The sequence below is a fragment of the Podarcis pityusensis genome (assembly GCF_964106645.2).
Source record: "Podarcis pityusensis genome assembly, chromosome: 11".
NCBI classification, from domain to species: Eukaryota; Metazoa; Chordata; class Lepidosauria; order Squamata; family Lacertidae; genus Podarcis; species Podarcis pityusensis.
Window position 1 is genome coordinate 60,521,781 of NC_138036.1, and position 27,682 is coordinate 60,549,462.

Consider the following 27,682-nt stretch of genomic DNA (forward strand, 5'->3'; position numbering starts at 1 on the left):
CAAGGTAGTGTTGTACACAGACAGACTTTGTATTTGTGGTCAACCTCAGGTGGAAGACACCACTCATTATCGGTTAGCCTGAAACCCAAGAGATCGCTTTCTGAAACCTTTGCTCAAACAAGCAAGCAGGTACACCTCGGCAGGAATGGTTTGGTTTCTTTTGAGTGGCAATAATAGTTTCACAATACAAAGAGTGGCCCTCTATGCACTGGCTGTAACTAACTAACTAACTAACTAACTAACTAACTAACTAACAGGAAAAAGGAATCAAGCTAGATTTAAGCTTGTTGGTTTTCTCTGGTATCTTATCTCTTTTACATCATGAATGTATTCTTGTGTTGTGAATTTATGTTCTATAGTGATTTGTTGTTAATGTTGCTGCAGGTTTGCCATGGTCCTTTGGCTAAAACAATAAACTTGTAGATCACTACACAGATAGTTTGGAGCACTAGCCAAGTTTTGAGATTGGTGGTATGTATGTGAATTTTCGCCTCTGCAGTACTTTTACTAATCAAACCTGAGTCATTGCTGTCAAATATATTGGCTATTTTAACCTAGTTATCAGCTTCAAGGTGATACTTCACTCAAACAGGGCCAGCTTTTTTAAAAACACAAAATAGCAGGTGATCTGCAGACAGATTAAGAAACATTTGGCATCTTCCTGATAAGAAGCATAGGGCTAGCTCACATTCTGATGACTATGCCTTCAAGAGATAATTTGCATGTGTGAATGTGTCAGCACAGACACAACTGTACAGACAGGACTTTCACATCATATCAGAGGCAAGCAAGAGGAGACATGACAGAGGTGTATAGAATTATGCATGATCTGGGCAGAGAAGCTGTTTTCTTTGTCTCATAACACTAGAACTCAGCAACATCCAATGAAGCTGAATATTGGAAGATTCAGAATATAACATACGAAAGGAATAGGGCCATCTTAAGTATATCCGGTGCTGTGGTGCAAGGATCTCTCTGGCACGCACGCGCACACCCGTTTCCCAGAGTTGCCGACCTTTTTACGGCACTGCCAGCAGCTTTGTGGGGCTGGAGGAGGCGGGCAGCGGCTGGAGGGTGGCTCCTCCGGCAGGGAAGAGGCAGAGGCTCCAGGCGCAGAGCTGCTTCAGCCCGGCATGGCGGAGGTGGGCGAGGGCAGCGAGCTGATAGCCTCCGCCTCTTCCCTGGCGCCCTCCAGAACTTGGTGCCCGGCGCCCCGTGCCACTTGCCTCAATGGGCAAGACACCCCTGGAAAGGAATGACTTATTCACACATTGCAAAACTATGGCATTCACTCCCACAAGAGGCCGTGTGGCCCATCAACTTGGATGCCTTTGAAAGAGGATTAGACCAGTTCACAGAAGATAAAGCTGGTAGAGTGAGGGTGGTTGGTAAAAGCACAGACTGGACACTTTCTCAGCCTCCTTCATGCTTCAGTAGCAGTGAACAGAACTTGCAGTCCATGAGGGTCATTGATCAGTGATCATGATGACATGCAAACCCTAATATGGCCATACAACTTGACTGTGGTTTTATATTTCAGGCATGATCCACTAAGGGTAAGGAGAATCGTATGGCAGAAGTGATTTTAACACATACTCCTTGCATTCTGACACATTTTCTTGGAAATTGCAATTAATCCAGAATGCGGCAGCTAGACTGGTGACTGGGAGTGGCCGCCGAGACCATATAACACCGGTCCTGAAAGACCTACATTAGCTTCCAGTACATTTCCGAGCACAATTCAAAGTGTTGGTGCTGACCTTTAAAGCCCTAAATGGCCTTGGCCCAGTATACCTGAAGGAGTGTCTCCCCTCCCCACCGTTCAGCCCAGACACTGAGGTCCAGCTCTGAGGGCCTTCTGGCGGTTCCCTCCCTGCGAGAAGTGAGGTTACAGGGAACCAGACAGAGGGCCTTCTCGGTAGTGGCGCCAGCCCTGTGGAACGCCCTTCCACCAAGGAAATAAACTTTTAGAAGGCATATGAAGGCAGCCCTGTTTAGGGAAGTTTTAAATGTTTAATGCTGTATCTTTTTTTAATATTCTGTTGGGAGCCACCCAGAGTGGCTGTGGAAACCCAGCCAGATGGGCGTGGTATAATTATTATTATTATTATTATTATTATTCAGGGGTCCTTTGCCTTTAGCCTTTACCTTACAGCTTAAGATCAGAATACAGTCCACAGCCTCCTGTGGGAGCTGGTGCTATAGTATAATTACACGCTGTGTAAAAAAGTGTTTTCTTTTATCTGCCCTGAATCATCCAACGTTCAGCTGCATTGGATCTCCTTGAGTTCTTCTGTCCACTTAAGTTCTAGGTGGGGGAGTATCTGGATTCAGGAGTAAAACCACAGTACTACAATGAAATGGCTATAACTATATCTAACTTACATTTTCTCTTAAACCCCCCCCCCCCGAAGAACACCTGTGCAACACTCTAGCATGAAGGAAATAAAATATTTAGCCTCCCTGTGGAGCAGAGTTTCAAAACATACTTTTTCTAAGATGCGTAACCAGAACCTAAGAGCACATTAAATGGTGATTGTGTCCTTCCCTGTCATTTCAAAGAGCCCAGCCTCCCTCCTTCAAGGCCAGGACAAGGTCCTTGCAGGTGATCTGATCAGACTGTTGAAAGTCCTAGAGAAACAGAGGTGAAAAAATGATTTACATGCTCTCATTGGCTTCTTTATTAGGGAAACAGATGTGGAGGTTTTACTGGCTGAAAGCATCGACTGCCAAGATGGTCATCCGTTCTGCTTTCCCTACGAAGTGCCACAATTGTAAAAGAAAATGTACATTCCAGAGATTACACGTTTTATTTTACATGCTGAAAGAAGAGGGAAAGAAGGGGAAATATTATGATAGCTCTGCACAATGCTGACTGAAACATTTGTTTTGCGTGGAAGTTTGTTAACAGATGTTTTCTTCAGTCACAGGGTGTGTGGAGAAAGACACAAGAAGTTAGGGGGCAATGGTGAAAGTTTTGTCTATTTTCTACACTTTTTCCTCCCTGTCTGCCTTCCTCTATTTACTTTCTTTTTTGCTCTCCCTCCTCCTTCTCAGCAGTCTAGAAATTGCAATCCCAAAAGCCAGGTTACAGAAATATCCAAAGGACAAGTTTGAACTGCAGAGAAATTTCCACCTAGCATTGATTCAGCCCCAACTGTCTCCAATAGCAGTAAATATTATATGCTGTGTACATCAGAAAAAAAGAAACCGGCTCCAGTACACTATTAAAACACACACATACATGAATTGGAGAAAAATGTCAGACAAGAGTCATGATTGACTTTAACTTTTTCCATGCTGTGGAACATGGTGGTGAATCTCTGGTCCAGGGCCAGATCCAACCCTCAGACTACTTCTACTGGTCCACCAACCAGCTGTCAAACTCAGACACTTCTTCATGTCTTGTAAAAGTGCCTCTTTTTCCTCTGGTATAACACCATCCCAAGAAGGTCTTTGAGGCTCAGGAAACAGGAAAGAGCCCTGCTTCCTGTTTCCTGAGTTGCAAGAGCACCTTGCAGAAAGAGAAGATACATTTTCCCAAGGTAAACAGAATGCATTCCTCCACTGTTTCCCCCAAAATGTATTTTCCTAGCCCACCACTGCCATGGGAAGAAAACCACTATTGAAACCTGCTTTCTGCTGATTGACAGAAGGGGGGCTATCTGAATAAATGTGCCCATGTGTGTTTGAAGATATGTGTTTCTTTATGGGTGTGGTATGTGGTGTTATCAGTGGAACGTGTGGTCAGTGTGTGCTGTATATTTAAGTGTGTTGGTGCTTGTGTGTAAGTGTGTGCTAGCAGGTGGCCCTCAGAGGGCTGGCCAACTCCCAATGTGGCCCTCAGGTTAGCTATGAGCAACGTGCAAAACTGGTGGTATTTGGGGGGCAGTTATCTCCTACATTCATGCCTCACTTCATATATTGTTTTTCTAAAACATTTGGTTTGTTTTCTTTAAAAAAGAAACAAGTCTGCTACACTTGCTGGCACTTAAAATGGTACTCTAGGAGCAAGTGTCAATACAACAGGATCTGAGATCTCTTTTGAGTGTGGCATCCTTGACAGTTTCATCTCTCATGAAACTTGTCCTCCACTACAACTGAATAAATTCAGAAAAATATTTTTCTTTTCTTTTTGCTCATTCCTTGCACAATAGGCTTGTGCCTACTCCAATGTCATGCAAGGAGCAAAAGTTACAGTGAACTTAGTGGTGCAATGTGCATCAAGTTCCATATATGAAGAAGACCCCCCACTCCCCACAAAAAACGGGTGTATAAATACCTAAGGACATTACTTTAGAGAATGCCTCCTTCCTTTAATCCCATCCCTGTGCACAGACATGCCACCAATACAGGACATTAGGGACTGCCTGAACCCTTAGTGTATATCCCAGCACAATCAAGGAGATCATCTGCAGGAGCATCACTGGTGATGCACATTTGACATCAACATAAAGCCAAGCTTTCAGTGTCATCACCCCATTCTTGTGGAAAACTCTTCCAATACAGCTTCAGCCGGCACCTTCTAATTTAATCCTTGAACATTTGCTGAAAACTTGTCTATCTTTAGCAGACCATTAAGAAAGCATCTTTCGTAACTGTTCATTGAAGATCTGTGATTTTAATTTTTTGCTCGTTTTATATTGCATAGATAAAATTGTTGTAAACCTCTTTAACATTTAAAATTGTGGTATACAAATATTTATTATAAATATTTTTTATCATTCCCCCCCCCATAAATAAATAAATGTATTGAAAGAAATATCATTGAGTGGTGTCCCACAGCTATGGCATTCCTTTAACCTCTGACCAAATTCAAACTATTCCTGGCATTGCTGTAATTTTTCTTGCTCAGGCTGGTTTTTCATCACTTAGTAGGAAAGGAGTAATTTAATTAAAGTTTATTTTGTATTTAAAAATTTAATGGGTGTTTCTAATGGGTGATGCTCATCTTACTTTTCCAAGCAGTGAGGAGTTCCATTGGCACATAATTCATCAAGGTTTGATTTCCTTTGTATTGACACCACAGGAGGGCTGTGCCTTTTGGGTTTATATACAGGTAGAGCATAGGCGGCGGCTTACACTTCAAGCACTCCAACAGCAAATTCCACTGCCCCAAATCAGAACTCCAGATAGGGTTGCCATATTTCAAAAAGTAATATTCCTGATACCCGCAAAGAGCTTTTTTTTTTTTTTTAAGGAAACCATACATCTAGCTTTTCCCTGACATTTTGCTGATTAGGCAAAATTCCCCTCTGGCGCCATTTTGACACCCCAAAACCAAGACATGACAGGAATTTTCCTGGGGTATGGGAGGCCTAACTCCAGAGGGGAGAAACTCCCCCCAACATGCTTTCACAACAAAGAGAGCCCAAAACTCAGTGCTGTGCCATTCGCCACTTAAACTGCAGTTAGGAGCAGCAGGCTCATCTCAGCTATCTGCCAATCTCCCATTCCCACCACCCTTCTGAGTAATACCCCTCCCCACCTTCTCACTATATAGAAGGATCTGGCAACTTCTGTTTCAGTGTATCTGAAGAAGTGTGCTTGCACACGAAAGCTCATACCAAGAACTAACTTAGTTGGTCTTAAAGGTGCTACTGGAAGGATTTGTTTTATTTTGACTATGGCAGACCAACACGGCTACCTATCTGTAACTGCAGTTAGGAGGGTGAGGTGACTATTTCCAGGACCCTCCGTGTACTTCCTAGCCTTCCAGGAAGAATTCACTGACCATTTAGACAGCAGTAACTGAATATACTTTGTAAATTTGCCACTGCTATGGAGCATCTGCAGTCGCTCTGGCCTGGTTGGTCTCTCCTGGCCAACTCCTCAGTGTTAACAGCATGATTATTGGGTTGTGTGGAGGACTTTTAAAGTTAGAACTATAAATAAATGTAGTTCCCTTTAAAGACAGAAAACATAAAAGAGTCAAATAGTTAGCATAAGTTACTGAGCATTCTTCAGAAAAGTGGGAGGTCACACTTCTTTCCAATGACAGTTGAGCTAATATCCTAATAAAGCTGTGCTTTTTAAAGCAAAGTAGTGTATCTGCAAGTGGCACTGTAGGATTCTCTAACCACATTATCCCATTGCTCAAGGGAATGAGCTGTGAATATATATATATATATATATATATATATATATATATATATATATATTCTGTCTGCCTCAGATAAGAAGAACCTGTCCAAAACTCCCTGGGGAGCTGAGGAACCCAAATAGAATAATAACTTTTCCAAATCTGTCATGACAAAGTAAAGCAACCTTGGTGGCTTCAGTTTCCTTTTCATAATTAAAATAAAATCCTGGGGCAAGCTATACCTAGTTTCTCTCCCTGCTTCTTTTGGGTTCGCTGTGTCCAGGTGCACCTGCAGCAGCTCAGCCTGAATGACAGTTCATTAGTACCGAATGGACTATGATAACAAAGAGTAAAATGATCCCAATTATTGGAGAGGTAGAATGCAAGGTGACGAGTTCAAATGAGTGATGGGATTGTTTGGTGAAGCAGCGGCAGCTGGCATCTATCACTAGAAAATGAAGTGTGTGCCTTTTCTGTGTCTTTGGTTCTGATACCTTTGTATCAGTCTGACATTTCAGTCTGCCATGTCTCCTGCGCTGACAAGCAGAGAATGAAATGGGAAACGGTGTTTTTGTTTTCTGCCGTAAGTACAAAGTCTTGTGTGGCCACTTGGGTTGCAAAAGAAGCCTCTCTTAATTACACTCAGTGCAGGCACAAAAAGGCTTCCTTACGACACAGAGGTAGCTCTGCCCTAGGGACACATTGCCCCTTGGGAAATGGGTTGTGGTGATACCACACAGCTGCAGCCAGTGCCGGATTTATGTACAGGGGTACCTCAGGTTACATACGCTTCAGGTTACAGACTCCGCTAACCCAGAAATAGTGCTTCAGATTAAGGACTTTGCTTCCGGATGAGAACAGAAATTGTGCTCTGGCGGTGCGGCGACAGCAGGAGGCCCCATTAGCTAAAGTGGTGCTTCAGGTTAAGAACAGTTTCAGGTTAAGAACGGACCTCTGGAACGAATTAAGTACTTAACCCGAGGTACCACTGTATAGGCTAAGTAGGCTGAAGCCTAGGTCCTCTCAATCTAGGGGACCTCGCCTGCCCCCCAGCGGGCAGTCTCCCCTCTCCCAAAATTGCAAACTCAAGACTTCATGCGAGGGCAGGGCAACTCGGGCTCAGCAATTATGAGACTCAGGGCCAGCCAGTGGGGCCCAATTTGAAACTCTAGGGCCCAACTTGAATTTTTTTTTGTCAGACCCTCGTTCACAGCCAAAATCTGCAGAATCTTAGAGGTATAAACCCGTGTGCTAGGTCATTTTCACAAGGTCAGCAAAGCCCTTCAGAAATCAGACCTGTTATTGAGTTCTTGTGCAAGTCTGTACAGTTCACTCCTGGATTTTTTAAAGAGAAGGTTTTGATGAGAGAAACAAGCAAAAGCCACCTTGCCAAATGTTAACTACAAAACAAGGTGACAAAGAGTGAGGGAACGGCAAAAAATGACAGAAGTGCACCTGATGCCTTAGATGCGCTTTCTTCAAGAGATAAGTTTAGGATAAAATCCTTTATTCCTATATTAGATGCACTTGAAGCCAATTTAAAAATAAGTACTGTGTACAGTGATGATGTTGCACAATTGTTTTTCCATTCTTGCTATTCTGATAGCATCTAAGCAAGAAATTCAGCAAAGTGTTGAACTGTTGATGAAAGCATACCCGGAAGATATTGACCTGAAACTTATTGATGAACTTTTGCACTTTCATCTGGACGTGACACAAAGCCATAGGCTTACTGCAGAGCACTCTCTGTCTCATACAGACCTTTATCAAATTATATACAAGGAAAAAATTCAGATGGCCTTTCCTAATGTGGAAGCAATTTTGCGGCTATTTCTTAGCTTTATGGTCACTAACTGCTCGGAAGAGAGTTTTTCAAGACTCAAAAGAATTAAAAATGAATTAAGGGCCAAAATGTCTCAAGAGAGGTTGTCCGCACTGAGCAGTCTGTACACTGCTGTACAGTGACAAATTTAGACAAACAAATTTTGATGAAGTTTTCTTGTGTCCTTTAGAGGATAAATTGTGAATTGCAGAATTTTAAATACCCATCGTCATCCTTGGCTTCACTCAATTTTGTTTATAAAACTCTTCCATTTTCTTCTAGTCATGAGGGTGGGGGCTTGGGAGGGGCCTCACAAGTGGAGTAGCCATGGGCCTCTCGTCAGCTAAATCTGGCCCTGGCTGCAGCCCTTCTCTTTGTTGAAGAACTCAGAGGGGTCAGTGATGTCTGCTCAGAGTGAAGCCAAGTCAGCTGCAAAGCCCCAAAAGGAAAGGAAAGATTTGCACCACTGACAGAAACTCAGGGCAAGAGTAGTACCTGATGCTATAGGAATGAATTTTTGGAAATCACATGCAGTCAGGGAGGAACAAGCAAAGTTTTCAGCGTAAAGGCACACACATTTATTTATTTCCTTACTTTTACTTACATTGCTTCCAGAAGACCTGTTTATTGAGGATTCCTCCACAGTCAGTTATTAATTGAGCATTCGTTCTGAGCTCTTTGCAGAGAGGTCAGACTACGTCACATCAAGCGTTATCCCACACTTTCCAGCACATTTCCCCAAAACTCTCCTTATTGCAAAGTCTAATTTAGAGGGGAAGCAGATTTGTTGCAGAAGAACTCCAAGTCAACTTTAATTGTGCAACCTGAATTTGATAGGTTTTTATTTAATCCCACCTGAAAACAGCAGCAGTCTTGATGTGCCCTCATACTGTGAAAAATACTTCTCTCAGGGAAAGTGATTACACGTTTTTCAGGGTTGTCCATAAAAATGTCTCTCTGTCTTTTTTTCAAAATACATTTGCTCCTGTGTGTTCAGAGTCTGGCTTATTCATATTCTTCCGCCAGTATTTCATAAGTTGGTGAGGTCTTCAAATCCAGTTATGCCCATGCGCTCCTTTGGAGATGGTGCCTATATGGCACAGTGGAGAGTCTTTAAATTTTTACTTTTATAGTACAGGATGGGGATAAGAACCTCCTAGTGCTGTCTGAGATGGCAGCACTAATTGCTCAGCTGCTTTTATACTGTCAGGCAGGCTACTGACTGCTGTTAGTGGAAATGACAGGCTGTTGTGGCTGTTGTTGCATTCATATCCCATGATGCCTACAAGGAACTCAAGCTTGAGTACATGGTCCTCACCCTCTTCCTTTTATACTCATAATAACCCTTGTGAGAGAGGTCAGCGACAAGGTCGCTCATTGAGCTTCATGACAGAGAAGATATTTGAACTACTACAAACTCTGAATCCTCTCCCTCCACCATCAGGCTGTCAAAGCCATGAAGCTCCTTGTGCCCCATAATAGAGAGCTCTCTTGGTAGTTTTGCTGCCCTGGGAAGCATAGACGATGAGGGCCCAATAGAGAAGGCATTTTCTGTGTATCAAGCCTGCTCATTATATAGTTTCCATAATTTGTGCAAGATTTACCCTGACTTCGACAGGCTGATTTTGAGGGGCTACTTTCAGGGACTCGCTTTGACCACGGAGCATGCCTGAATGGTGTCACACCATGCAAGAGGCATGAGCTCCTACTGAACACAGGAACCATTTCATTTTTTATTTCATTTTTGCAAAAATTTTATTAGTTTTTATAATATCAACAACAAACAAAAACACAAAACAAACAAAACATAACAAACATAAATCATAACCTTATTGAAAATAACAGTTATTTACTTTGTAAAATGACTTCCTCGTTTCCCCGTAGTTGAATTTCATTGCATATCCTTATAACGGGTTTCCAAATCCCAATTTTAAATTAAACATTAACATCTTTAAATCTTCTCCTTCTTGTATTAAACATATTATTTCATCAGATAACATAAATACAATCCTAAGCCCATTAAGTATCTTGAAGCTATTTCCAGTTATTTTAGCTTAACAAATTTAGCTAAGTAATCATTACATTTCTTCCATTCTTCGTGGTGTTCCTCCTCCTTCTGGTCGCAGACTCTTCTGGTTAGATCGGCTAGCTCCATAAAATCCATCATCTTCAGAACACAGGAACCATTTCAAATCATTCTGCCTTGTTAAGCACAGCCTACTATCATGGCCCATGTGCAGAATAATTCTTGAAGAGCTGCTTGGCCACAACGATGCCCAGTTCCACTCAGCACCATTGTGTTAAGATGCAACAATAGGCCTATCAAGGTACTGGAGGCTTTCTGAAGGGCATGGAAAAGAGAATGTGTGTAAAAATGTGGTATAGCATCTGGACAGCTAATAAAAAAATGGCATCATTCATAATGCACACAATCAAAATTGGAAGAGAGGGTTGCTGACAGACATTTGCCATTCCTTGGCTTTTGGCCTTCAGAGGGCTTTAATGCATGCATAATCGCAGGGGGAAAGCTTTTATGTCAACAGTGCATGGGGAAAGGAACCTAGGATGCACTTGACAAGTGTTTAAGCAGGAGTGACCTTATTTCAGAAGTGCTAGGAGTAACAGACAAGCTCTTATTAACTTTAAAGGATTTTTCTGCCTTTTGTTTCCTGCTTTGATACAACATGATAGTTTTTAATCAAACAGAAATGCATGGGGTGGTCAGCGCCGAGAGGTTCTGGTTGGGGGAGGCGACCTTCTCCACTTTTTGTAGGAAGCATGTTGGAAAGTCTGTGATGCGCTCTGTGCAGTGCACACTCCACAATGCAGGAATTCCTTTGCCACTCTCAGTTTGATGCCAAAAAAGAGATCACACTAGAGAAGCTCAGAACTTCTGCCTTTTGAAAGGTTCTTTTAACGAACCAGGAGGAAGAGAATAAACTGAAAAGACAATATGGCCATCTGCTGATGTAAATAAAAATAAAGACTATTCCACAAATGAGAGGGGATCAATTGTAATGAAAAATCCTATTTTGCTTCAAAGTGCATTGAAAGGTCATGGAGGAGAGGATGATTTTTGTATGTCGCATTACAGCAATAGTCATAATTCCTGTACTGCATTCTTGCTGGCTTAAAGCAACATTACTATTTTCATAATTTGACTATATTATGTGCTTCTAAAAAAGCGGGTGCTTAACATCCTCTGGAAGACTGCGCTGGTAGCTCCTGTCCTATCTTTCTGAATGTAGTTACTCAGAGGTGAGAGAAGTGTACCCTGCTTATGTTCAGAATTACCATTTTTCTTTAGGGGATTACTGTGCAGATAGAGATGAGCCCTAACATTGACAAGAGATGTCACAGCTGAACTGGGTCACATGACTCAGAGAGCCAAACTGCAGAAGAACCGTAGCTCAGGGGTGGAACAGCTGCTGTGCATGCAGACAGCTCCAGGGTCCGTCTCCAGCATCTGCAGAGAAGGCTGGGGAAGATCCTTTTCCTGAAACCCTGGAGAGATGCTGCTAGTCAGGGTAGATCACAGGTAGGCAAACTAAGGCCCAGGGGCCAGATCCAGCCGAATCGCCTTCCAAATCTGGCCCCTGGACGGTCCAGGAATCAGCGTGTTTTTATATGAGTAGAATGTGTGCTTTTATTTAAAATGCATCTCTGGGTTATTTGTGGGGCATAGGGATCTGTTCAATTTCCCCCCCAAAATATAGGCCAGGCCCCCAAAAGGTCTGAGGGACAGTAGACCAGCCCCCTGCTGAAAAGGTTTGCTGACCCCTGGCGTAGACAATATTAAGCTGGACCCTCTCATTCAGTATAAGGAGCATCCATGCTAATATTTGACTCTGCATGTCATCCAAACCAGGACTTGTGGTTAAGCTCTCTTTTTACTAACTACGAAGTGTAGCCAAGAATAAACTTTGAGGTCAGCCATGGTTAGTGAGGAGAGAGGTTAACCACGAGTCCTGGGACTCAGCTATACAGCTGCAAATACAATGTTTTAAGTGCATTATACAATGTCACACAACTTGGTGATGGCGAACTAATGGGAAATTTAATATATTTTTAAAAATCATTTTCACAGCATTTTTTATATGTGTCTAGAGTCCACCCTGGTTTGGACAATTTGTTGAGCCAAACCAAAAAAGGACCAGGGAAGCCCAAAGCAGCTGTGAGCTCCTCTCTGGCAGCCTGCACTGTTGTCTGCTCTTGCTAATTTAGGGCTGCCATATAGTGTCCAGACTTAAATCGGCAAAAATGTCCAGGAAAATCTGGACAAGTTATGTTGGCGGTGTTGTTTTTGCTGATTTCCCCAAAAAGTAGCTCATGAAGTTCCAGCATTCATTCACAATATCTTCCTCTTGTAAGGAAGAGATCATTTGTTAGTTTGATGCAAACGTGCCTAAAATGTATGGAGATCCGTGCAGTATGTTCCTATTATTTCTGTAAATGTTACCTATGTAACATTTGAGGAAATGTCAAGAAGAGAAATTTTTGAAACAATCAAGAGATATATTTTTTTTTATAGCGATCAAGATAAGCATCTTGGTTTCTTAATCACTTCTCTGTCAGCGCAACATGAGGTGCTGCGTTTTTCTCCCTCCAATCCTTTTGCTCCAAAAATCAGTGGAAGCCAATTAAAAACTGCCCAGTGCCTCCTGCTGAAAAGTAATTGTTCCACAGATGGATGTCTCCTATAGATGAATGTAATCTTAACACATCATAAAGATGCAAGCTATGCAGAGGTGATGCCAATTAACACAGACTTTCAGCAATCAACATTTGAGCAATGCATAAGAGGGCAATGTCACCTTTTCAGTGTCAACCTTCTGTGAATGTTAATCAGAAATGGAGTTGAAATTGCAAATGAAGACAGCTCTAAAGCCAGCGAGAGTACAGAAATTGTCACATTTTGACAAAGCTGTTCAGTGAAAAATGGTAAAGTTCTCTGAGATCAAAGTAAGAACTGACTGTTTCCCCACAAGCAAAAAAGCCTACTTGTGTTTATAACTGCTTTACCCAGCACAAAAGACCTACGTGGGAGGCTGGGAGAAATTGCTGCATGTAGTTTCTTTACATTATTTGAAAACATTACAAACAGTTTTCACTCCATTCATCAAAACATGCTTTGGTAAACCATCGATTAGGATAGGCAGCCATCTTTTCTATTGAGGGCTACATTTCCTTGGGGATTAACCTATCAAGGGCACAATACTGATTGGAGCCAAAGTCTCTCCCCCCCCCACACTTTTCTGCCACCCTTTCCTTCCTTTGCATTAAATTAAGCCAAGGGCCACATGCAGCCCTTACACATGGCCCAGCCTTGCCAAAGACAATCACATATCTGTAACAAGAGCACTCATTGTGAAAAACCTACCTGTGATCATTTCATTGTACAATACACATATATATTTCCTGCATACAAAGGCTTTCTGTGTGAGACTCTTCATACGCCATGTGCGATGGGCCTTTACATATGCACATATCAAGAACTTTTTTTTTTTTAAAATATTTATTGGGGTTTACAATAAGAATAAATATAACAAGCAGTATAACAAATATCTTAACATACTTTCACATTTTTTTTGGACTTCCTCACATCTCCCGCTCCCACTTTCATCGTTATAACTTTTTACCAGCAATTTATTATCTTATTTACATTCTTGTATCCCATCTGTATATTTATAATCTTATAATTCTCAAAAAGGGTTATATTTTCTCAATCTCACTTATTATCTTAAGTCATCTAAGTTAGTGGTGCTCAATTATTTATGATCTAGCATCCTGCTTAGCATTCATTCAAATTGCAATGTTTTTGTAAATAATTCTTAAATTTCTTCCAATCCTCCTCCATCTTCTCTTCTCCCAGGTCGCGAATTCTGCCGGTCATCTCGGCCAGTTCCATGTAGTCTATCAGTTGCATCTGCCATTCTTCCAGTGTGGGTAGATCTTGAGCTTTCCAATGCTTTGCAAGTAGTATCCTTGCTGCTGTTGTTGCATACATAAAAAATGTCCGGTCCTTCTTTACCACCCCTTGGCCGACAATACCCAAAAGAAAGGCCTCTGGTTTCTTTGTGAAGGTATACTTAAATACCTTTTTCAGTTCATTATAAATCATTTCCCAGAATGCCTTCACTTTAGGGCAGGTCCACCAGAGGTGGAAGAATGTTCCTTCACTCTCTTTACATTTCCAACACTTATTATCAGACAGGTGGTAAATTTTTGCAAGTTTGACTGGGGTCATATACCATCTATATATCATTTTCATTACATTTTCTTTCAAAGCATTGCATGCAGTAAAGTTCAACCCAGTACTCCACAACCTTTCCCAGTCCTCAAACATGATATTATACCCAATGTCCTGTGCCCACCTTATCATAGCCGATTTAACCATTTCATCTTGTGTATTCCATTTTAACAGCAAGTTATACATCCTTGAAAGTACCTTAGTCTTTGGTTCTAACAATTCTGTTTCTAGTTTCGATTTCTCCACCTGGAACCCTAGTTTCTTGTCATTTTTTAAAACTTCTTTAATCTGAGCGTAATGTAACCAGTCTCGCACTTTATCCTTCATTTTCTCCAAACTCTGCAATTTCCAGTTGTCTCCATCTTTTTCTAGTATTTCCCAATATTTTGGCCATTTAGCCTCCATATTGGGTCTTTTTCGGGCCTTAGCTTCCAAAGGTGAAAGCCACCTTGGAGTTTTATTTTCCAGCAAGTCTTTATATTTTGTCCAGACATTAAACAGTGATTTTCTGACAATATGGTTCTTAAAGGCCTTATTTGCTTTAACCTTGTCGTACCATAAGTATGCATGCCATCCAAAGGTATTGTTAAACCCTTCCAAATCTAACACGTCAGTGTCTTCAAGAAGTAGCCAGTCTTTTAGCCAGCAGAACGCTGCGGCCTCATAGTACAACTTTAAATCTGGCAGGGCAAAGCCCCCTCTTTCTTTCGCATCAGTTAATATCTTAAACTTAATTCTGGGCTTTTTGCCCTGCCAGACAAATTTAGAAATATCTCTCTGCCACTTCTGAAAGCACTCCGTTCTGTCCAAAACCTGAAGTGTTTGAAACAAAAACAACATCTTTGGCAATACATTCATCTTGATAGCAGCAATTCGGCCTAACAAAGAAAGTTTCAATTTTGTCCAACTATCTAAGTCTCTCTTGATTTCTGCCCAACACTTTTCGTAATTATCCTTAAATAGACTTAGATTTTTTGCTGTTATGTTTACCCCTAGGTATTTTACTTTTTTAACCACATTAAGTTCTGTCTCTTTCTGAAACCGTTCTGACTCTGTATCTGTTAAGTTTTCCCCCAAAACCTTAGTTTTCTGTTTATTTAATTTGAATCCCGCCACCCGACCAAAGTCATTAATCAGTTGTAATACTCTTTTCGTACTAGACTCTGGCTCCTGCAGGGTCAAAACCAGGTCATCTGCAAAAGCTTTTAGTTTATATTGTTTCTGTCCGACCTGAATTCCTTCCACCAACCGGTCCCCTCTAATCATATTCAATAGCACTTCCAGAACCGAAATAAATAACAAAGGGGAGATAGGGCAACCTTGTCGTGTTCCTTTTTCAATTTTAAACTCCTCTGTAACCACATTATTAACTATCAGTTTAGCTTTCTGCTCTGAATATATCGCCTCGATCCCATTCTCTAAACCCCGTCCCACTTCCATTTCTTTTAGGTTTCCCATCATAAATTTCCAGGAGATGTTGTCAAAGGCCTTCTCCGCGTCTATAAAAATTAAAACTGCTTTTGTGTTTATATCTGTTTGCAGAAGTTCCAAAATGTCAATAATGTTCCTTGTGTTAGCAAACAAATGTCTGCCTGGGAGAAAGCCTGCCTGGTCCTTGTGAATTACTTCATTTAAAACTTTTTTAAGTCTACTTGCCAAAATGTCTGCAAATATTTTGTAATCCACATTTAAGAGAGAGATGGGACGATAGTTCTTAAGTTGTGTCTTTTCAGCTTCCGTCTTTGGTATTAATGTGATAAACGCTTCCTTCCACGACTCCGGTGCCCTCTTCCCCTCCATAATTTCATTGCTGACCTCCATCAAAGGTTGTATCAAGTAATCTTTTAATGTCTTATAGTACTTGGAGGTCAGCCCATCTGGCCCTGGAGATTTGCCCAATTGCATGTTCTGAACGGCTTGTTCAATCTCTTGTCGTGTTATTTTACAGTTCAGGATTGTCCTATTTTCTTGTGACAATTTTGATAATCCATTTTTTGCCAGAAATTGTTTAATCTCAGCCTCGTCTTGCGGCCCTTGGGTGTATAATTTTTTAAAATATCTCTGGAAACACTTAACAATATTGTAAATCACTTTGGGTTGCTTTACAGAAAGTGATTCGTAAACAAACTACAAATTACAAGCCTTCATTATCTTCCCCCCCCCCCCTTTTGGAGTGGGCTTTTGCTAATACATTTCTGATAAATTTCCCAAAAGTTATTTCTGTGTGGTACAGTTTTAAAGGTGCAATGCACACAGAATGACAAAAAGGAACTCTTAAGCACTTAGATAACAGCAAAATCCTGCTCACGTCTGCTCAGAAGTAAGTCCTCCTAAGAAAGTGTGTCTGCGATTGTAGTCTGACTACTCTTATTTTATATACAGTATATCCCCTTATCCAGGCAAAATAAGAGATGTGATACCCTGAATGAAGCTCCACATTTTTTAAATTTAGTTTTTAATGTGCAGTGCTTCTTCTTGTGTGATTTTTAAACTTTTGACCTCCAGTGATTATCAGATGAGCACCTTATCAGTACTCATAAATGTAATTGTATTGCTTTTCATATTGCCTACAAAATCATGCATGGTAATGCATGCATCTGCACCACTTTTCATCTGCACCAAAGAACAAACACTTCTAGAAATGTCTTTTAGTAAGAGAGATGATTTTGCATCATTATAGATCTACAACACAGAAATCTCCAAGTATCTCTTAAAACTGTCTTTTTGCACAGAGCTGGAATGATGACGTGTTCTCAAAATAATACATTTTATCAAGAAGAGAGGAACAATTTTACATTAAAAGAATAGCAATTCCTCTGTTGAAGAAGATAGCTCTCATTTTGCAGCCAGTGTGCATACTTCTTAAGGCTAAATGACATATGTAGCAATTCCTATGGACACTTTTTATAAGGAAAAGCAGCTCTGAGAGGAGGCAGTTTAGAAGGGAGAATTAAAAGGGGAGATGGGGTGCATAGCCCCTCTCTCATCAATTCTCAGCTCTAGTTTACCCCTCACAGACCTGCATTTTCTTACAGCTTTGTTACACACAGTGTCACAGGGCTGGCAAGGAAAGACCAGTGGCAAGTCAGGTGGGGAAACCCAGAGGTCAGAGGGATGGATACAGAATCACTTGGATGTGGAATCCCTGGATAATGACGGGTGGAACAGACCTGTCTGCCGTGCCAGATTTTGCTATTTGTCAGTCTGTCCGGGAGATGTATTCCGCCACTACATTTTCCATTTGGTGTAGACAACCTGGAGCCAGAGAGCTCTTTCCCCACTTGCCAGGAATAAGTTTTATCATTCATATTGGTAGGTTATATTTTTATCATATAGTTTTAGTGTGTTGTTGCCTTACTCCCAAGTTCAAAGAATGATGCCAGTTAAGAACTGAAATAAAACAGGAATGTTCCATAGGATTGTGATGGCAGTGACCAAGGACCAGCTGACCCCTGTAGTAGAGATCAGCAGGAGCCTGGTTCTGGTTCCGGGATTCCAGCCACTTGTTGGCATGGGAAAGTGATATTTATTCCTCGTGGATATCTGGACAACCAAGGCACTTTTATTTTTATCATTTTGGACTCAAAAATTGATTATATTTATACTGTCAATGCCCATGCTAAGGAACCCTGCATTAAAACAAGCTTGCATTGCAATCCTATGTATCTTTACTCAAAAATAAACTGCACTGAGTTCAGTGGGAATTGCTCCCAGTCCCAGGTAAGTGTGCTTGGGATTTCAGCCTTAACAGCAATTAAATTAAATGTGCAGAAGATAGACTGTAGTAGTCAGACTGCGTTAAGAGATTGCATAAATTGACGGCTTGAGTTGAGGCAAAATTCATTCCCTCTGCGTATTTAACTTTTTTTCCACCTGGCTTATTATTATGACCAAGGGATGATCTCCCAACCCCAAAAATCAATAAGAACTTTCTTACTGACATCAGTGAGGAAAAGATCAAGCCCAAATGCCACATTCAAATAAGCTTTACCCTTCACTGCAGCTGTGGTGTTGGGACAGCTGGCAGTACTTCCTTATTCTGAAATGTGAAGACAGATCAAAGACCGACCAATCCATCTTCAGCTTAGTTCACAGCACCATCGACAACTGTTTATTTGACCCCATTGGCCTAACTCTTCCAGGACCATGTGGAGAACAGCTGCTTCTGTGCCACATATTTGACACTGAGGGACATTTCACGAGGAAGGGCCACTGCAGCAGTTGAAACTCAACACTGTCGGAAATTGACTTCCCAGGCAGCAAAATACCACTTGTTTTCTCCAGCAAAATATCTTATGTTCTTCCTTGTTTATATATTAATATTATCACAACGTAATATTAGTGCAAAGTATCAAGGTGCAGAAAAGTCAATATTAAGCACATGTTTCTACACACCTTGTATTTTTCTCTCAAATATTCCCACCTGCAGGCCCATGCAGAGGGCAGGGGCAGCAGGGTACACAAGCACCATCTCTGCGGGGCCATGGGTGCCCAGGCACCCACAAAAGTTTCCGTGAGGGGGCTGGCTCCGGCAGGCCCTCCCCTGTCTGCATCGGGCTCTGGTGGGCCTTCCTGTTGCAGCAGCAGGCTCTGTCGGAGGCCATTGCAGCAGAGGGAGGGCCTGACAGAGCTCGTCCTAGCGTGTGACCCACAGGCATGTCACAGGCATGTGACATGATCTACAATGTTGGGTGGAACCCAGTGCGCCTGGCTGGGTATGCTTGCCCCAGGCCTCAGAGGGCTAAGCCGGCTGGGAACTCCTGTCCTGGGCCTGGTCACACCCACAACACTGAACCCTGGGAACTCATGATTATGCTTCACAGAGATATAATTTCCTATACCCTTACAAACTATAGTTCCCAGGATTCTTTGGAGGAAGCTATGTGCTTTAAATGTGTGGTGTGGATGTGACCCCCCCCCCCATACATGCACTTGGAGAAGGACCAATGCCTCTGGCTATAGGACATGTTGAAGCACATACTGTTCATTACCTTCCAGCTATTCTGAGTTAAGAAAGGATCTCTAGTTTTTAAAAGACAGACTGGGAAAGACTTCTGCCTGAGACCCGGGAAAATGGCTGTCATTTGGAATGGACAGATCCAGGCTAGATGAGCCAATGGTCTGATTCAGTATAAGTCAGCTTCATATGGATACCAGCACTGAAGAAAGGGAAGGGAGGGATGGGAGGAGAAGAAAGGAGCAGAAGGACTGGGGAAATGGGGGGGGGGGCTGGGCTGAGAGGAAAAAGGGAGAGAGCAAGGGGGGATGGAAGAGGAAATGGCAGCTTCCCTCCTTCCTGCCCCAGAAATCCCCACACCCTGCCTGTGTAATTTTATGAGCCCTCATCTTACAGGCTTATCAGATGGTGCCCATCCAGAGTGCTGGATTTATAGTTCATTAACTGAAGTTGAGGATTGAGCAGGGCAGCCAATGCTGGTCTTCTTCCCATGATGTAGCTATACATCAATGCGCTCTGCATTCATGGCTCAAGCCTGAAATCTCCTCTTTCTTGACAGACCTTGAGCTTCTGGCCATTATTTTTATATTTTGTTGCTCAGCCATGCATAAAAGAAGAGAAACTTTGTTAAAAAGAAGCCCTAGCGTCAGCAAGCTTTTCCCCAAGCTGGCCTTAGTGGCTAATAGAAAACTACCAGCCAGAAACTCAAACAATGGAGGAAAGAGACATTGACGCAACGTCTAGCAACTAACAGGAGTTAAAACCAGAGGTGCTAGAGGTGTAAACTTCAACTTCCCTCATTTTTTTTTTACCTTTTACTGTATTCTAAAATTTAGGAGACGGAACCCCCACCTCCACACACAGATGCAAAACAAGCTGGTTTCCCACACACAGTTAATTTGGGAAAACTCACCTGAATGCACCTTGCCTTTGTTGATCCTGGGAAATAGCGCAGAATAAGGAGGTGATTAAGTGATGAATTGGTGCAGCAATAAAACCGCCAGCACATTTGCAAAGCTTAGCAGGGTCCAGTATGGTTTCAAATTGGATGGAAGACCACATGTTGAGGTTCCTGCATTGAAGGGGATTAGACTAGATGACCCTTATAGTTACTTCCAACTCTACAATTCTATTATTCTAAAATTCTAATTGAACTGGACTCTACAACACTATATATGTTTAGAATTTGACCTGACATATTTTTTAGCTTCCAACACTGCTCTTCATATTATACTTTTTACAAACTTCTGCATGGCATTTTCCTCATGAAGTCTATGGCGTTCTATTTGAATGGGCTGTGATGTTCCAAGCCAGCTTCCTGTAGTGAGTGCCAATCTGTCTGAAATCTAGCAGCCCCACTTTTCCCCCTGGGCTCCTTTTCCCATCAGTTGATGTGAAAAATACTGCATATGAACGCAATTTATCCATCTTGCACAAGAAAGATGTAGTAGCAATGCTATAAATTCTGTTGGCATAGTTCTCAGCTGGTAAGGTGAATTGATTTTCCATTTGCCTGTCTTGGAGAGCTTATTTCCTTGAAAAGACACAAGTCTGGTTGCAACCATGGAAAGCAGTAAATAAGGTGGAGGGGCTTCTTTCATTCTTGTTATATGGCTGGATCAGTTTCTGTGACAAGATTCTTTTATATGTGTGTGCAGTGGGGAGAGTATACAGAGCTTAAATATTACACAGAGAGTTTGGATATTGCCAGCAGTGCAAAAGTATCTGCTATCTATTGAACTAAATTTGCAGAGTAACATCCTATGTTAGTCATACTCAGAGAAGACCCATTGTAATCAGTGAACAAGGAATGTCTGTTTATTGCAAGGGGCCCCAGGTTCCCCGATGTAAAGTGCATGTAAGGTTATAATGGACCTTGCAGCCCCTGACAACAGAAGTAAGAATTTTAATAATTTCCTAAACCCTGAGTAACTTGCACACCACTCTGTCGGATCTTGCACTGCTCCCTTTTCAAGAGCTTGCTGGAAGTTCAACAAGCATGAGGCAAACCACCATCACAATTTGCTTGCTGCATCACTAAGGCTGCACTCCTGTATTCACTTACCTGGAAGTAAGCTCCATTGAACTCAATGGGGCTTACTTCTGAGCAGAATTTAATATAAAGCTGAAACCATATTGTACTATTTTAACATGCCACAGGAGTACAAATAGACAAAACTGAAATAAAACAACGTTTGCAGATTATCAAGAGGTGAGATTTAAATGTTGCTATTAGTGACCTCTAGTGTTTGGAACAAGACTCTCCAGACTACCAACCAACATTAAGAACTATATTTTCCTATGTGTGATCGGAAATAAGGAATGCACTGACTTTGATACAAGTTGTTGGCTGTGGATGTAGAATTTTATGTGCTGTTTTTTACTGACTGCTTCATTTGACTTTATTTTAATTGTATTTGCTTCATTTGACTTTATTTTAATTGTATTTGTATATTGCATTGTATGATGCTACTATGCACTGCCTTGAAATGCCAGCATAACAGGTAGTAAATAAATAGCTTAATAGATAATAATAATAAAAACTCATGCAGTATAAAACCTTATAAAAATCTTGACTAGTTCAGTACTTAACTTGACAGTAGCAGTTGGGGCTGCCATATAGCTGGTAATGAGATTGCTTCCCTAAACGGCCTCGGCCCAGTAGACCTGAAGGAGCGTCTCCACCCCCATTGTTCTGCTCAGACGCTGAGGTCCAGCACCAAGGGCCTTCTCTTGGTGGTTCCCTCACTGTGAGAAGCAAAGTTACAGGGAGCCAGACAGAGGGCCTTCTCAGTAGTGGCACCTGTCCTGTGGAATGCCCTCCCATCAGATGTCAAGGAAATAAACAGCTATCTTATCTATAAAAGACATCTGAAAGCAGCCCTGCTTAGGGAAGCTTTTAATAGACTTTTTCAAATCAACTATTGCATTTTACTATTCTGCTTTGGAGTCACCCCTTGCCCACCTCCCTTGGTCTGTCCTCACCCACTCACTGTGTCCCTGAGCTGCCTGCTGCCTGCGCTGGGGTGGGGATCCCCGCGGAAGCCAGGGCCTGCATGGGGGCGCCTGGTTGGGCCCCCTCTGAATTTTGCACTCAGGGCCAAGGCCCATGGGACTCCCCCACACTACACCATTGTGTTGCGGGAAGGAATTGTTAGCCTACATTTTCCAGTGTACTTTCCTATCACTTTCATTACCTCAGAAAGACTGTTGCCTTTTAAAAAATCAGGCTTGTTGTGCAAGAGCTCCAAGACCACTTTAGTTGTCCCAGCTGAATTTGCTGGTGTGCTGTTGAATCCCACCCACAAGGACTTCCGGGGTGGCGCCATCGGTAATGGCGGACTCCCTCTGATCTGGGAGGGAAACGGGTCTTTTCCGCTATGGCGAAGTGGGGACCCTTTCAAAAATCACAGGCGGATGAAGCCTGTGACCATGGGACTCGGCGGGCACCTTTAGCGCCCCCCCAACCCGCAAAAGAACCCACTAACGGGCTCCGGAGCGAAGAGGGGGAAGTGGCGCGGTGCTGAGAGTCAACTGCTTCTTCCGTGGAGCGAAGCCGCACAGCCGTTGCCGGAGAGCGCTGCCTTTTTCCTGGGACAATTTGGCTTCTAAAACAATCACCCGTGAGTACTTAAATTTTGGACAATTGGACTCTAAATAAGGACTTGCGTGCAGAAAGGAAAATTGGACTTAAAAGTTTATTTCAATTTGGCACTGAAACGGGAAGGTCTAAACAGGAAGTCAGCCTTCCGTTTCTTTGTAGATAGATTAAAGCAAAGACATGGCAAACTAGAGCTCAGAAAATCGCTTGTAAAGGATTAACTTTCATCATTTAAAATTGTTGAACCCCCTTTGGAAGCAGGAGAAGAGGGGGGATTTTTTCCAGACTGTTTAAACCTGCAGAAGTGAGTGTAAAGTAAAGTAACTTTCCACCGTCTTGATCCTGGAGCGGGGTGTCAGGACTGACGTTTTTTGAAGCTCATTGACCAGAGACAAACGTTTTTGACAGATAGCTAAAAGAAGAGAAGCATAGTGATTCCATTGTTCCCCTTCGCATTTTAAAGGAACAAATATTGACAAAATATCTGAAAAAGGAAACTTTGTTGTTAGATTTGTCTTTAAAAGAAAAGAACAAATAGAATTTTTTTCCCTAGAGGGAGCCTGTGAAACTGTAACTAATTCTGAATCGGGGAGCTTGCAGCTGTTACAGATTACGATCGTGGGAATAGACTTCTGACCTTGCAGGACAATGTATTCAGAAGCTCTGCTGTGTGCTCTCTGTAAAACAAGTGCCCTACTGGAACAGCTACATGAGAAGACGGACTTGATGACTGATGCGATCAGAAATTTTGAACAGGCAGTGGGAAATTATATGGAGCCCACCCAGGAATTAAATCAGGAGTGTGCCCTGACAGAACACATGAGGGAAGAGGATGTTGCTGAATCTTGGGCGCCAGAGATGGAGGGAGCTGTGGCCCAGCAGGAACATGAGCTCTTGGATTTGACAAATGAACTTGGAAAAAGCCAGATTTGGAAACATAAAGTTTGGTTTGGTTTGGAAATGGGGGGTTGGATAGACCCCCCTATGCAGGGATGTTTGGACTTTTCAAGTCTGGCAATGGGCCGTGAGATGTTTGGGGTTGTGGGGGCTCTTAATTTTGGAGGGACTTTGAAACATGTTCTTAAATACCACATGGAGTTTAGTGTGGACTATGGAAAAGGGGCTGATCTGCCGAGAAGGGTCAAAAACATTGCTAAGCTGGAGTTCCCACGAGTGAAAGGAGCAGGAGACAAAGGAAAATACAGCTATAAATATGAAGAAGAGCCGCGGAAGGGACATGGAAGGGACTTAAGGGCCTCGGATATAAGATTACCAGGTTAATGCACTAGATTGGTGGGATAAAAAGGACTGACAAAACCCGGGACCAGGAGGAAGAGACGCTGGATGAAGATTGGATTGTTTTTTTTTATTTCTTTTTATTATTATTAGGATTGTTTTATAAAATTGATGAATGTTAGAAAAATGTTGGAACGAAATTATTTGGCTTTAGCAAAAATGTTTAAAGAATTATGTAAGAATATTATGGTTATGAGAAGTTGGTAAAAATAAGATTTAAGTTTTAAGCTTTAAGGTTTTTTATAGTAAGATAAGATTAAAATAGATTAAGGTAATGTAATGACAGAATATTATGAAATATGGAAAGGATTTGCTGCGACAATTAACAACTAGGATACAAAAAAAGGGAGGAGGAGGAGGTCAAAGAAAGAAGGTAATGACAGCTAAGGATTTGAGAATATTGGATTTGTTTTTAAATGTTTGTGGTATATTTTTGTCTTTTGATCGTGTTGTGCTATTTTTTGATTTTGATTTTTATTAATTTGTATTGTTTGATGTGGTTTGTTTTTTCTTTGTTTTTTCTTTCTCTTTTTCTACCTTGTTTTCTTTTGTAATTCTAAAAAAATTTCAATAAATATCATTTTTTTAAAAAATGAATCCCACCCACAAAATAGCAACATTCTGGAAGCATCCTGAGGTAAACTGTCAGGATCGTATCTGACATAGACCAGAGAGACCTATTTTGGAGGAAAAGTCTTCAAGGCCCCACAGAAAACCCCACTTCAGCTGAAGACCTGGAGGAACCACAGTAGTCTCCAGCCTGAAGAAGCCCATTGGAAGGATGTCTCCCTTGGCTCCTCCAAGGAACCCCTGAGAATCCCTTGGTCCCCCATGATCTCCCACCGGCCTCTGGACTGAACGTGGCCGTGGGCATGACAAGACAGCCGGCGTTGCCAGAGCAGTGCCTGCCGGACTGTCGGGAGACGCTTTTGCTAGGGGTCTACTTGGGAAGAAGGGTCTAAAGAGGATGCAAGCTATGAGCCAGGACAGGAGGAGGCAAAGGAGGAGATGGCAGGAACTAGAGAAGTCTCTCTGTCTCCTTGAGGCCTTTGCTGAGTTAACTTCATTCAGCTCCTGCCTCCAGCTGAGGTACTGGCAGTGCCATGGCCATAAAGTAGCTTTTCTATTTAAGGAATTGACAAAAGATGAGCTATATGCTGCTGTTTATCAGCGACCTCTAGTGGCTGAAAGAAGCACCTGCCAACTACCAAAATTAAGAATCATATTTTCCACAGAAAATATGTTAAACTAAAATGATAGAACTGAATAATGCTATTGACCAGAACACTAAAAGGCAGTCATATATGTGACCACTCATCATAATTTATTACAGTCAAAGACCAGCTCGAAAAGCACAACTGGGACTGCTTTCACAAGAATAAAAGATACATTTAAAGCAATGTACAACAACAGTTTACAGATTAAAATCTAAGATAAGCTAAGATAAAAATTTGGGCTGCCATACAAATTGGCCCTGACACCCTGGAGGCTGACTTTGACTGTTTTCCTAGTGAAAGAATGTGTTTCGGGGGGTGGTCTACGCCTGCAAATCTGCGTGCAGAATCTGGCCACCATCCAGGTCGTCTTCTGGTCTTTGCCTAAGAGGAGAAAATTGAGTTTAGACTTATCCGGAAGGTCAGCAAGCCTCACCAGCTGGGGGTCAATGATATCTCTGTGTGCCTCGTCATAAAAGGGACATCTAAAAAATAAATGCTTGGGGCCTCCCATTTCCCCTAATGGGCAGGCGCAAAGTCTCTGAGCATGCGGGACTTTTCCAAATGCTCCTTCCAAAACCGGCGAGGGCAAGGCCCAGCTTCCGGCTAAAGGCGCTTCTCATGTTTCTTGATATGAGAAAATAGAGGCCTGCTGCCAGGGCCGCAACATACCCCTCATTTTCTATGATTATACAATGGGGGGACCTCAAGCAGCCCTGTTGTCTCTCTGTGTCCATGATTCTTTGCCTGACCACAGATCTTGCTTGGCCCAGGCCCAGGTTTAGAAGGTCTTGTGGAGCAAAGCCCAATTTCTGGAGAGTGTTCAGAACTGCTGTCTGCCAGCCAGACGTGAACCGGTCGCACAGAATCAGTGGGGCTATTCCTCGGGGGTGTGCTGGTCCCGGGGGTAAGGTACCTTGGGTGTAGCAGAGTCCACACGAAGAGGGGCAAGGTCCGAGGCAGAGAGCCGGGCGGGGAACAGGAACGCTGGAACAGGAGGCTGTGCAGGGAACAGGAACACCGGATGGTCGGGAACAGGAGGCCAAGCAGGGAACAGGAGTACCGGATAGTCAGGAACAGGAAGCCGAGCAGGGAACAGGGGTACCGGATAGTCAGGAACAGGAGGCCGAGCAGGGATCAGGAACACAGGAAGGTCCGAAGCCAACAACGACGTTGCTCCCGCAACCTGGGGCCGGGCTGACTGGGCTTTTATCCTCTTCTAAGGCCAGGGGCGGTCCCGGCCCCCAGGAGCCCCGCCTCCTCTGGCCTTAAGGCGAGCACTCCTCCTGGGGGCAACCAGTTCCCTTCGCCTCTCTGCTCTAAGCCTCTGCAGATCAGGAGAGGCCGAAGGGTTACTGGGCCCTGGAGGAGGCTCACCTGTGGCCACTGAGTCGTCAAGCCTCTCTGGGGCCAGAAGGGCTTCACCTGGGGCCAGCTCCTGATGCACTGCCACAGGTGCAGGCTCTTCAGCATCTAGGCCTTGCCCCAGTTCAGCCGGCCCTGGAGGCGGGGACTCCTGTGCAGGCTGGGATTCCTCTGTTTCATCCTCCGAATCGGAATCCCAGGCCATCACACCATCCCCCCTCCCAGGCCCCCCCCTCAACCGAGGGTCCGGACCCGGCTTGCCGGGGTACGTCGCATGGAACTCTCGGAGGCAGGCAGGTGCGTGGACGTTGGCCGCTGGTTCCCAGGAACGGTCCTCCGGTCCGTACCCCTTCCAGTCAATGAGATACTGCAGCTTTCCCCTGCGGTATCGGGAGTCCAGGATGCGTTCCACCTCGTACTCAGGCTCTCCCCGAACCAACACTGGCTGCGGTCGGGGACGGTTCGGATGGAACTCGTCGGGTGGGGCCACCGGACTCAAAAGGGACCTGTGGAAGACCGGGTGAACCTTCAGGGTTGCGGGTAACCGGAGACGAAATGCCACAGGAGAGACTTGGTCTACGATAGGGAACGGGCCGGTGAAGCGGGCGTCCAACTTCCGCGAAGGTCGAGAGGGGTGGAGGTGGCGAGTGGAGAGCCAAACCAGGTCACCGACGCGAAGTTCCGGCCCCACCTGGCGGTGGCGGTCGGCCTGGGCCTTGTACGCTTCCTTGGCCTGGTGCAGTTGCTCCACCAAAAGCTGTTGCTGGGACTGGAGCTCTTGAAGCCACTCCGTCACCGCCAGGACCGTGGATGTCGGCAGCACCTCTGGAAACAGCCGTGGATGATAACCATAACTGGCCTGGAACGGGGTCTGCTGGGTGGACGCATTCACCGCGTTATTGTAGGCGAACTCCGCCAATGCCAGGTGGTCGACCCAGTCATCCTGCTGGTAGCTGCAGTAACACCGGAGGTACTGCTCCAGCACCGCGTTCGCCCGTTCCGTCTGGCCATCGGTCTGTGGGTGGTAGGCTGACGAGAGGCAGACCTCCGTCCCGAGGGTCTGGTGTAGTGCTCGCCAGAACCGGGATGTGAACT

The 27,682-nt window shown here is 43.4% G+C and overlaps 2 long non-coding RNA genes across 2 annotated transcripts; both read right to left on the reverse strand.

Moving 5' to 3' along the window:
- Positions 1-17,180: 17,180 nt before the first annotated feature.
- Positions 17,181-22,406, reverse strand: LOC308458900. The gene is made up of 3 exons (XR_013977768.1): positions 22,309-22,406; positions 20,025-20,183; positions 17,181-17,697 (listed from the first exon to the last, which is right to left on the reverse strand). It is a non-coding gene; the product is annotated as an uncharacterized lncRNA (long non-coding RNA).
- Positions 22,407-25,536: 3,130 nt separating this feature from the next.
- LOC308458901 lies at positions 25,537-26,092 on the reverse strand. Its single transcript, XR_013977769.1, has 2 exons — positions 25,895-26,092; positions 25,537-25,606 (listed from the first exon to the last, which is right to left on the reverse strand). It is a non-coding gene; the product is annotated as an uncharacterized lncRNA (long non-coding RNA).
- Between the last annotated feature and the right edge of the window lie 1,590 nt (positions 26,093-27,682).